The sequence below is a fragment of the Gossypium arboreum genome, chromosome 2 (genome assembly GCF_025698485.1).
Source record: "Gossypium arboreum isolate Shixiya-1 chromosome 2, ASM2569848v2, whole genome shotgun sequence".
Lineage (NCBI taxonomy): Eukaryota > Viridiplantae > Streptophyta > Magnoliopsida > Malvales > Malvaceae > Gossypium > Gossypium arboreum.
The window spans coordinates 8,752,235-8,766,268 of NC_069071.1; the positions used below are offsets into that span (position 1 = coordinate 8,752,235).

Sequence of the window (14,034 nt, forward strand, 5' to 3'; positions counted from 1 at the left end):
GCTAACATCGCACCCGAGGCATCTACGAAGAAAGGAAAAGAAAAGGTGGACGAAGAATAATTCGAGAAATTACGGTTTGTATTTCTATAATCTGAACCTAGTTATTAATTGTTATATTTTTTATTCAATGCATTTAGTAAATGTTGAAGTGAGAATTATTGAGTGTATAATGGAAATGGATTAATTTGGTATGTGATGAATTTATATTGATTGAATTAAATTGAATTATATATATATATATATATATATATGTGTGTGTGTGTGTGTGTGTGTGTGTGTGTGTGTGTGTGTATGTGATTTTGTGTAATTATAATAACTGAATTTTGGGTAAATGTTATGATAAATAATAAAGATGAGAATTATTTGTATTGTGTCTTTATAATTGAAATGAATTGATTTAGTATGTGATAAATTTATTAAATTTATATGAATATATGTGATTGATGTGGAAATTGAATAATTGAATGTACGTTATGTTGGAAAATATATTGGTTAGAAATGTGATGAAATTAGTATGAATAAGTGACTATTGTGAAATCGAATATTTTTTATTGAAAAGTAAATTGAATTATATTGAATTGAGTTGTAATTAAATTGAGAATGAAATTGAAATAAAAAAAAAAAGAAATTGAAATCCCTATTAACAGTGTCGGGCTAGTCAGATATAATTGGCATGCCATAGAATTGGAAGTGTTCAGGGATATTTGACTTTGTGTCGATAAGGCACCTTACGTGTCATCTTTATTCTTTATTCTTTTTTGATTTGTTCGATGAGGTACTTTGTGTACCGTCTTTATTCTTATCGACATTCTTTATTCTTTGTTATTTTTTGCTTCGACCGATGAAGCACTATGTGCTTTACTGGTGTGTGGGTTGGATCCATGCATTCGTCCAGGTCCGAGTCATGTTAATAGGGATAAATAAAGGTATTGAATAACTAACTGCTACTGAATAATTAACTATTACTAAATAAATGATATTCTTGAATAAGCGATTATTCTTGAATAAATGATATTCTTGAATAAATGACATTATTGAATAACGATTATTCTTGAATAATTGGTATTCTTGAATAAATGACTATTACTAAATAACCGACTGTTACTGAACAATTGATCGTTACTGAATGAAATTGATAAAGTGATTAATATTGAAAATACTAACTATTATTGGAATGAATGAGTACAGAATATTGATTGACAAGTGAATTGTTGAATAATATTTATTGAAATTAAACAGTGAACTAAAGTATGAATAAGGCACATGAATTAAGTATCTCTGAATTGGATGTGAATGAAGAATATTATTGCTCTAATGATTTGTGAATTTATTGAGAAAAGCTATTGGTTTAATAGATGACAAGAATTGAATTAGTATAAGGAATTTGTCTACGAATTGAACAATTAAATAATTGTGATTGTTATATGATTTTTTAAGTAAATGCTATATTTTCATATTATTAAGTGTTCAAATTATAGAAATACCACTGAGTTCATACTCAGCGTACGGTTTGTTTTTGTGCGCAGGCTAAGTTAAAGCTAGAACGTGGAATCAGCATCCCAGGCCGATCCTGAATTCAACGAGGTAAAACGTGTTAATAGTTGGTAATGGCATGTACCTAGGATATTTTATGTGTGTGTATTTTGAATTGTCAATGTATCGCTGAAATATTCAGAATTAGGTTTGGTAATGGTATATAATAGGATTTGGCTTAATAGGTGTAAATTTTGAATTATTTAATAATTTGTTAAATTTGTGATAAGTGTAAATAATTATTTTAATTAATAACTGTAAATGAACTGTACTGACTGGTATTGCCCTGTAATCCTGTTTAGGGGACGGATAAGTGTTAGGGGGTGTTACAAGAATATAGTGGAAGAGCAAGAGGACGTTATAATTATTACTAAGGAGATGGCTAATAATCAAAATAATCAGCTACCTCCTGTGTTTTTTGCGAATCCTGCAAATCCAAATCTTGCTCCTCGTACTATGTACGATTATACCAAGCCCACTCTAACTGGGGTTGAATCGAGTATCATGAACCTGCTATTGCTGTGAATAATTTCGAATTAAAGATGAACACTATTAAGATGATTCAACAGTTTGTTCAGTTTGATGGTTTGTAAGATGAAGATCCAAATACTTGTTTGACTAACTTTCTGGAATTCTGTGATACTTTCAAGATAAACGGCATTTCTGACGATGCCATTCACTTACGATTGTTTCCATTCTCGTTGAGGAACAAAGCTAAACAGTGGTTAAACTTCTTACCACAAGGTTCTGTCACTACATGGGATCAAATGACCTACAAACTTTTACTAAAGGACTTTCCACTGACTAATACAACCAAGATGAGGAATGATATCTCTTCCTTCGTTTAGATGGACTTAGAGACCGTTTATGATGCATGGGAGAGGTATAAGGATCTATTGAGAAGGTGTCCTCACCATGGGTTACCTTTATGGTTACAGTTTTAAACCTTTTACAATGGCTTGAATTCCTCAACTAGGCAGTTAATCAACACAGCAGCCGGAGGTACTCTGAACAATAAAACACCTGAAACGGTTTATGAGTTTATAGAGGAAATGTCACTGAATAATTATTAGTGGCAAGTTATGAGGACGAAGCCGATGAAAGCAGCCAGTGTTTTTAACGTAGATGCAGTCACCATGTTATCGAATCAGGTAGAACTTTTAAGTAAGAAAATTGATGGTTTATATGGTTCTACGCAGGTACATCCGGTGATGCAATGCAATACGAATGGAGGAGGAATGAACAATCTAGAATATTTACCTCATGGTCTTACCACAGAGAACGAACAAGTCAACTATATGGGTAATAATTTTGGATCTCAGAATAATCCCTATAGTAACACTTCTAATGCAGGTTGGAGGAACCATCCCAATTTCTCTTGGGGTGATCAAGGAAACCAGAGACCACAACCTTCTCTAGGCTTTTAACCACCTTACCAACAAGAGAAAAAGCCGAACCTTGAGGAGATGCTGATGAAGTTTATTTCGGTGTCAAAAACCCATTTTCAAAACACCAAGAAAACACTTCAATTTAACAAGCGTCGATTCAAGGGATTGAGAACCAAATAGGTCAACTTACCAAGCTAATTTCAGAAAGGCCATAAGGTAGCTTGCCTAGTAATACCGAAACTAACCCAATAGAGCTACTTCATGCAATCACTGTGATAGATGAAAAAGGGTTAGTTGAATCTGAACCAGAACCGATGAAAGAAAGTATGGTAAGTAAAGGTAAGGTTGAGGTAAGCCAGAATGAGCAAAAATCGGTCGGTAAAGAATATAAACCTCGTGTGTCATATACCAACGCAACAAAGAAAGACCACACAAACGAACACTTTGGTAAATTTCTTAAACTTCTAAAAAAGTTACATATCAACTTACCATTTAGTGAAGCTCTTACACAGATGCCCAATTCAGTTAAATTTTTAAAGGAGATTTTGGCAAACAAACAGAAGTTAGATGATTTGTCCCATGTGGAGTTAAATGCAGTGCGCTCATCCATTCTGCAAAATAAACTACCCAATAAATTGAAAGATCCAAGGAGTTTTACAATTGCTTGTTTAATTGGTAGTTTAAATGTTAATAATGCTTTAGCTGATTTAGGGGCGAGTATTAATGTCATGCCTTATAAAATGTTTAAGCAACTAGTTCTTGAGAAACCCAAACAAACTAGGATGAGTATTCAATTAGTAGATAGAACCATTAGATTTCCTAGGGGTATTATTGAAGACATACTTGTAAAAATTGATAAATTCATATTCCCAGTATATTTTGTTGTTTTAGACATAGATGATGATAGTGACGTACCTTTAATTTTAGGACGACCCTTTTTAGCAACTACTAGAACCATTATTGATGTTGGTACAGGTGAATTAATACTTTGTGTAGGTGATGACACAATTAAACTCTAAGCTCGTGATTCTATTAAGACATCTAGTGATCAAGATGATTATATGAGTTATGTTAGTATTAGTAATCTTGTGGCTCAAACTTCTTTGCAGAAAACCTTACGAAAAACGTGATGGAGCCACGTTCTAGTCCATGCGACAAAAACATAACGACTCATATAGAACGAATGCTACAGATCGATGAACTAGATGAATGATGAACACATGTCAAGGAGAAACCAATAATACATGATGCAGAAAAAAAATGACACCATAACGAGCGTAAGGATGGAACAAACTAATTTAAGGTTGGGGACAAGGTACTACTAGATAAAACAGATCCTAGAATTGTCACTTCAGAGCTTAATGCAAACGGAGTAACTCCTTTTACGGTATTGAATGTCTTCCCACACGGTACAGTCGAGGCAACTCATTCTAAATTCGAAACTTTTAAGATAAATATTACTCAACTCAAAACTTATTTTCATAATAGAATTGACAGCAAGAAAGAGGATTTTTGACTCTTCGAACCACTGTGACCGTACGAATACAAGGCAAGTCGAGCTTAGACTTTAAATAAGCGTTTCTCGGGAGGAAAACAGGGCGTTAACATAGATAATTTCTTAATTTTATCTCATGATATTTTTAAAAATTAATAAATGAATTAAAAAAAGTGTGTTTTTAAACTACACAACCTGGACACACAGGCGTGTCCTTGGCCATGTGGATCCTAAGACTTAGTTTTAAAAGTTGAAAAAAATCAATAGTGAGTTACATGGCCTAAGCGACATGGTTGTGTAACCCACACGGCCTGGACACACGGGCGTGTCCTCGACCGCGTAGAACCTGAGACTTAAAGTTTTCAAACTAAAATAGTCCACACGGCCTAAACACACGGGTATGTCCTAGGCCGTGTGAAACTTGGACCTAATTTTTTCAATTTTAAAACAAGTCAAAGAGTTACACGGGCAAGGCACACGGTCGTGTGGGAGGTCATACGGACGTGGAAGAAGAGAAAGATGTTGCACACAGCCATGCGACACGGCCGTATGTGCCAGACGGCCTGGACATACGGGCGTGTCTAAGGCCGTGTGAAGACTAGGTTAAAATGTTTATCGCACACGGGCTAGATAGAGCCATACGGGTGTGTGACACGGCCGTGTGGCCCAACACGGGCCTCACACGACCATGTCTCATTTTTAACCCCCAAACCCTAACTTTTTATTTTTCTTTTATCTTTCCCAAATTACCAGCCCTAGCCGCCGCTCCTATTTCCAACAACACCTTTCCAACCACCGTTCCTTACCCGACTTCTTACCTCCGATCACCTCTTCACCCTCACCCATCCCACCAAACCTCCGTCGCTCCAAACTCTTACCTCGTCGCCCTCCCCACTACCTATGATCTCTTCCCTCTCCTTTCTCACGTTCGTCACACACGACCCGACCACCACACATCCCTCCCTATCTTCTTCCCCCTTCCTAAGGTCGACCCCAACAAACGCTACCCCTTGCCATACAACCGTCGACCTACACTCCGACCACCACCCATCATCGTTATTCTTTTTCCTCTTTTACCCTTCTCTTCTCTTTATTTAATTATTTAATTATTTAATTATTTAATTATTTGTTATCTATTATAATTATTATTATTTATTATTTTATTTCTTTATTATTATTATTATTTTTATCGTTATTTATTCCTTTTCTATTATTGTTATTTTTGTTATTTTTTCTTATTTATCATCATCATTATTATTATTAAAATTTTCTTTTCTAGTTCTATTTGTTATTGTTTTAGATTATTATAAGAGTTATTGCTATTCTTTAGTTCAATTGATTTTACAATCGCTTCTATTATTATTTGTCCTTTGTTCTTAACATCAAAATTGTTTATTTATTTATGTATTGTTGTTTTTATTCTTCTTGCTTTCAGAATATTAAAATTTTTCTTTTAGTTAGGAATTCGTTATTTGATTTATTATTCCTTATTTTCACCACTTTGATTTATGATGGTTCACTTTATGGTTTTTGCATGCTTGGATCTTCGTACGTATTATTTTAGAAATAATTTGCTATTTTGGACTACATGAATTTTACCTTTTTGGCCTGTGGTGATGCTCTATTTATTGATAAATTCTTTTATTTTTTATGCACACCATGACGAACACACGCGGCAAGTCTAAGGTCGTCGTCCCCGCTTCGAAAAAGCTGAGGACACCGCACGACCTCCTCTTTGAGTGCCTCTGTTAAGACCCACCATCTTTATCTCCGATTTTCGGCTGGCCCCTAAAAAGATCTATTTTAGTTACTTAGACAATGCCTACTCGACCTAGGCCGATGTATTAATTGGGCCATGCTGGAGTAGGTCTGACTAGTTGATGATGTTCACGCCTTTATTACCATAACTTTGTGGGACAGATTCTTCATCATGACGAGCCGGGCACCATCAATTTCTAACTTGGTGGTTTGGTATGCCAGATGAGTGTCCCTGAATTCATTGCTGCTATTGGACTCTACATTGAGGAGTTCATGAGTGTCGAAAACTTCCTCCGTCTACATCAGTACATCTATTACACACAATCATGTTGTTGGACAAAGCTTATAGCAAGCCAGACACTTTATGATGCGAGTTGCTCGAAGGCGACTTATCTCTCTCCAGCTTTATGATACCTTCATTCACTTTTAACTCACACTTTGACCGGTAGGAGAGAGAGTACCAGAGTTTTCAGTACTACTGATGCTTATTTTCTATTGAGCATGGCCACCGGGCATATATTTGATTTGACATACTTCATCGCCTTAGCCTTCCGCCATCAGACTGACCGCCACAGGAAGGGCCCCATCTGTTTAGGCCCTTATGTGATTCGCCTTGCTCGACACTTCGATCTTCTCGACACATCGGAGCAGTCCTCTACACTTACCCTAGTCGGCCAGATGTTCCCACAGAGAATCTCGAGCATGATTCATATGAGGATGATCGAGCAGCATCATGGAGTGGATCCTCCTCAGTATCCATTGTTTCATTCTGACGCTCAGAATGAAGTCGAGGACTTCACTGATGATGTTCCTCTCTATCACGAGGACCCACTACAGCCTTCATGTAACACCCCCTACCCGTATCCGTCATCGGAGCAAGGTACGAGGCATTACCGAAGCTTATTGAATCATTATTAATTAGGGGAAAAAGTAAAACAAAGTAAACATGAAATATTTAATAAATTCGTATAACATGGTAATTAACTTACCACTTCTCTAAATTCAACATAATTATGCAAAGCATAATTATTCGAATTGATCATGAGCCCTAATACCTATTCTTATCACATTGCTAGTCATATAATTCATATAAATATCAAGAAACATTTATGGGCTCAATTTTTATTAAATTTCTCATATGCATATACTTTTACACATAATTTATTCACATAACTTATAACAATCATATCTATGTATTTTAAATACGCTTTCATAACAATTTGTCTTAATTTCAGACTATCTCACATTGGAGCTTTACTCATCAAATCATTTGAAATACTATCTTTATACAAATAGTACACTTGAGTTGCACAAATTTTTAATTATGAACAAACACATTTATAAAATATATTCCATGTTCATATATCATAGTCTCATGTCTCCATATATCAAATATAACCATCATTTTCTTGTGTTTCAGATAAATACATATAACCATACATAAGCATGCCATTCACTATTTCTTCCTATCTATCACAATTTCAAATGACAGATTCATGTGAATGAGCTCAAAAATAACCATGAAAATACTTACCACATTCTTTCACACATATTCCACTTATAACATATATATATATATATTATATTTGGCTTGACATTTACTAAGCAATATCGGATATTCATTTATTAGGCAATATGAAATATTCAAATTATTCTTTAACATATATAACATTTAATTCAAACATGAATTTATAACATTTTCATTTTAACAAAGTTTAACATTTACCAAATATAATCCAGCATGTGATCAATTTATGCATAAGTCATTCACATATTTTCCTCCTCCTCCTTTCTATTCCACATCCTTAATGTATATAACACACTTGTAAGTAACATTATCTATAATTTTTACTATTTACTTATATGAATATTCAAGCTGTCCATCTATGTCATAGCCACTAAATTATTTTTATCTTGAGCTACAGAACTCCAAATTAAAATCCGCTATTTTTTCCCGAAACTAGACTCACGTATCTTCTTACCATAAATTTTTCATAATTTTTGGTTTAACCAATAAGTACAGTTTATACTTGAAAGTCACCTCTGTTCTGCTGTCTGGCAGTTCTGACTCTTCTTCACTAAAAATTAATTATCTCCTCGTATGGGATTCTAATAATGTTTCAGTTTGTTTCCCTTGAAAATAGACTCATTCAGGATTATAGACATATAAATTTAAGCCCCTAATTAGTTTTATTCAATTTTTGATGATTTTCCAAAGTCAGAATAGGGGAACCCGAAATCTTTCTGACCTTGTCTCATAAAATTTATTATATCTCATGATTTACAATTCAATTGCTTACATCGTTTCTTCTATAAGAAACTAGACTCAATAAGCTTTAATTTTAATTCAATTTCTACAATTTTTGGTGATTTTTCAAAGTTAGACTACTGCTGCTATCCAAAATAGTTTTAATGCAAAATCTTGATTTCCATTTTACCCCAAATTTCACAGTTCATACAATTCCGTCCTTGGTCAATTAACCCTTCAATTGAGCTAATTTTTCTAAATTAATACTTTATTCTATAATTTTAAACTACTTCATAACCTCTGAAAATCAGAACTTTAGCACTAGACCTTAATTCCAAACTCTTTCATAATTAGGTCCTAAAATCAATTTCCATCAATTTTACTTGATAAAATCATCATACATCAAAATTAAAGCTTCAATTCTATATTTATTCATCATACGCTTCCAGAAATCATCCATAAAAATTAGCCATGAAATCAAAAACTAATGACATAATAAGTTGGACCCAATTGTAAAAGTCCAAAATCTTAGAAATTTCAAGGAGAAAGCAAGAATTAAACTTACATGAAACTAGAGTATGAAAACTAGCTTGAACCCTCTTCCATGGTTATTTTTTAGCTGATGAAAATGAAGAGAAATGAAGAGAATTCTAGATATTTCAATTTGGTCCCATTTTTATTTAGCTAATTTTGGCAATTTTCCAATTTTGCTCTCATTTCACCCATTTCCTGATTTTTTCTCAGCTATTGCTGCCCAAAACATCTCCTTTGGGCTTATTTTCACTGTAAGTCCTTCCCCATTTGACAATTGAGCTATTAATCCTTCTAGCAACTTTTACACCTTTTTCAATTTAGTCATTTTTATTTAATTAATCACCCAAACGTCAAAATTTTCTAACGAAATTTTAATACTACTTTATTTTGCACTTCGTAAATATTTATAAAAATATTTATGGCTCGATTTATAACACCGAGATCTCGATATTTTTTTAATTTCTTGACCAAATAAATCTTTATAAAACACAATTTACTATTTCAAAAATCTTTTAAAAGCTACATCTGGCTCATAAATATTAAATAATATAATCTACAAGTTCATTTTTTGGATTTGGTGGTCTCGAACCACTACTTTCGACATTGCTGAAATTTGGGCTATTACACTCCACCTTCGAGTCACCGTCCTATTCCTTCTGCTGTTACTTTAGCCGACGTCCCCGATCGGTTCACTCGCTTCGAGCAATATTACATTTAGAGGTTCAACAGTATTGATGCGACATTGCAGCAGATATGTCAGCATCTCCATATCTCCTCTTCAACGCCGGCGACTCACGACACCAACGTGTCTGATGATGAGAACCATTGAGTCCATTTGTTTTCTTTTATTTTTATTTTATTTTTATGTTTATGTTTATTTTTATTTTCGTAGACTTATTTGGTTTTTATCTTTTGAACTATATTTATTTTTATGGTTGTTTCTAATTGAGTATAATCCCTTAATTTTCTTCTCTACTTATGTTTATTTTCTTAGTAGTTTGCTCGGAATCATACACTACATCTAGATTTGTCAGTTCCGCTTTTCACTATTCCAGGGATTTCATCCACTATTCAAGGCAGTTCCATTTTTTCCCTCTCTTATGATATTCTGGTTATACTATGATTATATATGTTTGTACATTGAGGACAATGCATATCTTAAGTGTGGGGAGGTTATTTATAGAATTATAAGAAAATTCCTGAATTATATCTTGTGTTTAAGTAATTTTCTCATACTTTTATTAGAATGAATTTTTATCGACTTGTGATTTTTATTGATGTATTTTGGATTAAATTCATAGGTATTTGTACATTGATTGTTTAAACTTTAAGATATGAAAGAATCAAGCATGATAAGTTGATTTTTAGAATTAAAAATTTTAGGTTGTTTCCCTGAATTGAGGTATTATTTTGAAGTTTTAAATTTACAAGTTTAACATCAAAACCATAATTTTTTGTGAGATTTTGAGTCTTTAGAGCATATACTCTTCTTGCTCATTTTTTTATTGGTTATGATTGTGTCAATATTGATTTGTTATTCTAGAACTTGCTTTGATTATGCATGTCGAAACCACACCATTGATTTGATATACTGAGATGATAAAGGCACCTAGGTTTTAACCCACTTATAGCATAAAAAGCCTACCTTCATAGTTAACCCTTAGTGAACCCCGTTGAGCCTAACACATCGTTTCTTGATTTACCATTCATGTTAACCCATAACTCACTTTTTTGATTCGTTGAGAATTTTTCCCATTTTATTAACTTCCTTTTTTTATTGAAATTTGATTTGGTTAGTTGCCTACCTATGCTATTTTTGTTTCATTTGCTAAGTTATTTCTTATTGAATTAAAAAAATGATGAAAAAAAAATATATCGATTATTATTTAATTCTATGTTAATTGAGCTTGAACAGTTAAATTTATATTTTGAGAAGAAGCTCGTGTTACTCTTGAATAGTTTTCGATTGATGTAATTGTTTTTAATTCAGCATTTGTTTATTTTTCTAGTTTGGTAATTTATCAATTCGATCTTGATTTTAACCATATTTTTCAGCCTTTCTCCACCCTTTTAACCTAAGCCCGATTACAATCTTTTAAAGACCTTTTGATTTGGGTATCATCTCATTTTATAGTGGTGGAGATTTGATTTTCATGCAAGCCTATGGTAATGACTTTTCATGTTTGACTATTGAGCGCTTATTTTTTTGAACCTTAAACACTTTGAGTGATTTAAGTGAATCTTTAGTGAGAATGTCAACTCTTGTCGGTTTTGAATTAAAGGTAATTACTTAGATAAAGGAAAACACCTACGTTTTCGTGCTTTAAAAATGTTCGACTTGGATTGTTTGAATCTTTAGTGCTCTTTTACTTAAATTATCAATGTATGATTATTTGTGAATTATGACAAAACATTATTGATAAAAATTATAAGTTGAGAAAGATTAATTTTAATTGTGAGTTGAAGATTTTTCTTGAGGACAAGCAAAGGCTTAAGTGTGGGGATATTTGATAAACCATAAAAGTAACATTTTTTTAATCCCATTCTTGACGCATTTTTGGATGATTTATTATGTAAATTAGTGAATTTGATGCTCCTAATCCTTTAAATTCATATTCCTATACTTAGGTGAGCATAAGTGAAATGAGTGAAAAAAGGGCCAAAATCAAACAAAAAGAGCTGTTTTCAAGATCTATATGGCCTGGGTATTTCCACCCAGTTAGGGCACACGTCCGTGTGAGCTACACGGGCTGGCCACACTCCCATGTGCCAGGCCGTGTCAATACCGCTCCCTATTTCCCAAACACGCAGAAAAACCCAATTTTTAGGCTTTCTGAGAATTCTAAAGTCTATAAATATACACTAGAAGAGGACCTAAAAGGGCATGCAAAGAAGAACGAAGAAAGGACTCGAAGAACGCCACTGGATTCATTTCAGAAGTGGATCTCTTTTAAAATTGAAGATCTCCATTCAATTTGTTTAGAATTTTTATTGGGTTTCTTTCTTGTTGTTTTCCTAACTTTGAGATGATGTTATTCCAGATTATGAACTAAATTCCCTAGATACCTAGGGAAGATGAAACCTATGATAAATCTTATTATTTGATTTCTGATTTACATGATAAATACTTGATTTATTGTTCTCAATTATGTATGCTTATTTCATATTTTGATATTTTCATGATATTGGTTTATGTTTATTGTGCTTCTTTTAGTGGAGCAAAAGTCCCTGTTTAAGAGAATATCTAGCATAATTGAGTGGAGTTGCATGCAATCTTAGAAATAGGACGACATAAATCTACCAGATTAGAGTCAAATCTAATGGGGGAATCCGTAGATCGATTTAATGAGACAATAGGGGTTTTAATTAGAAAGAAATTTCAATTAATCAACCTAGAGTTAGTTGTTTTTACTCTCGAAAAAGATATTTACATAATTTATGGATTTTTACGGATCAAGGCGCAAGTGAATAAATCGTTTAATTCAGATTCAGAATAATAAGTGGAGTCTAGGTGAATTCTTTCCTAGGTATTGTCTATCTCATTAGTTTAATTCGATTATTTTCCTAATTCATTCTCTGTCACGTTCTTAGTAATTAGTTTAGTTAATTTTAGATCAAAAACAATTCCTTCAATTCATCGGCTAGATAATAGAAAAATAGTAAGTACTAGTACTTTTGGTCCTCGTGGATACGATATTCCTTACTCACCATAGCTATACTATTGTTCGATAGGTGCGCTTGCCTTTGTCGTAATTATAGTTAGTTTAGTGACCATCAGCTACAGATTGTATTAAAATGGATGATTCAACTTAGTTGTTAAATAGTTTTTCTCCTTTTGTGGCTAGGGTGGTGGAAAACGATCGACGGTGGGTGGATCTGCTAGATTAAGTTGTGACGCTTGCCGGATTTGAAAGACAACTTCTGAAATCGTTTCATCTTTAAGAGACAAAGAACATTTTGTTGGAGCTAGGTTTTTGTATTTTTCCATATGCTTCGAGAAAGTTATTTGGCCCGATTTTAGCTAGATTTTTTTTTAATAAGTTAATTTTTTATTTTTCCTATGTAATTTACAGCCACCATTTATTGTTTGTTTTGAGAGTTGTTTCACTTAATAAAAATCCAGGTTTTTCACTAAAAAAAAAAGAAAATAGTTTTATTTTTTTTTAAAGTCATTTTATTTTTCTAAAATTAGAAAACATGGTAGTTATTTTTCTTTAGTAGATATATAAGAAATAGAGTTAACGGTACCAAATATCCTTAAGCTATGATCCTTATTCTAAATTGGTTAACATACTTCAAAATGTTCTAATTACATCTTAAATCATCGATGTTATATAAATTAAGTTGTTTCGTTATTAAAACTGCTAATTTATTCGTTAAATGACACATCATAGCTAAATTTAAAATGAAAAATTTAAAGAAATAATGTAATAACCCAAAATTCACGGGCACCGGAAAAGTGAGTTATAGGGCCTTCGTCTTAGTGAAATAAGTTCAAAAATAATTATTAAAAATATTTTTGATCCTAGTGGTGTGTCTAATTAGGTTTTAATTAGGTGAATTTAGCTTAATTTAGAGTAATTAGTAAAAATACTAAATTGATTAAGGGTAAAATTTAATTCTAAAGTAATAGAAAATAAAAAGGATTAAAATGGTAATTAAATCATTTACAAAATTTGAGGCGGCATATATGTATTAAAATCTAAGATTTTATTTAGGTTGTATTTAAATATTATATATAATTATTTTAATAATTAATTAACATTATGGTTTGATATTAGATTATTATTATTAGTATTATTATTAAATAAATTAAATAGTAAATAATTGTATGGTAATAAAAATATACATGTGTAAAAATTATATTGGTATATTTGTAATTTAAATACTCAAATTACTTATAATTTAAGTATAAAGATATTTTATAATAATTAATTGTATTAATTATATTATGAGATTTTATATAATAAAAATTAAAGTTATGGCAAATGTATGAGGATGATAGGGTACAAATGTAATAATATGTATGTGTACAAATGTAATATATGTAATTGATATTAAAATAGATATTTATTAAT

At 32.2% G+C, this 14,034-nt stretch overlaps 1 non-coding gene across 1 annotated transcript; it reads right to left on the reverse strand.

The window, feature by feature from the left end:
• Positions 1-2,348: 2,348 nt before the first annotated feature.
• LOC128289702 (small nucleolar RNA R71) lies at positions 2,349-2,455 on the reverse strand. The gene has a single exon (XR_008279347.1). It is a non-coding gene; the product is annotated as a small nucleolar RNA R71 (small nucleolar RNA).
• Positions 2,456-14,034: the final 11,579 nt, after the last annotated feature.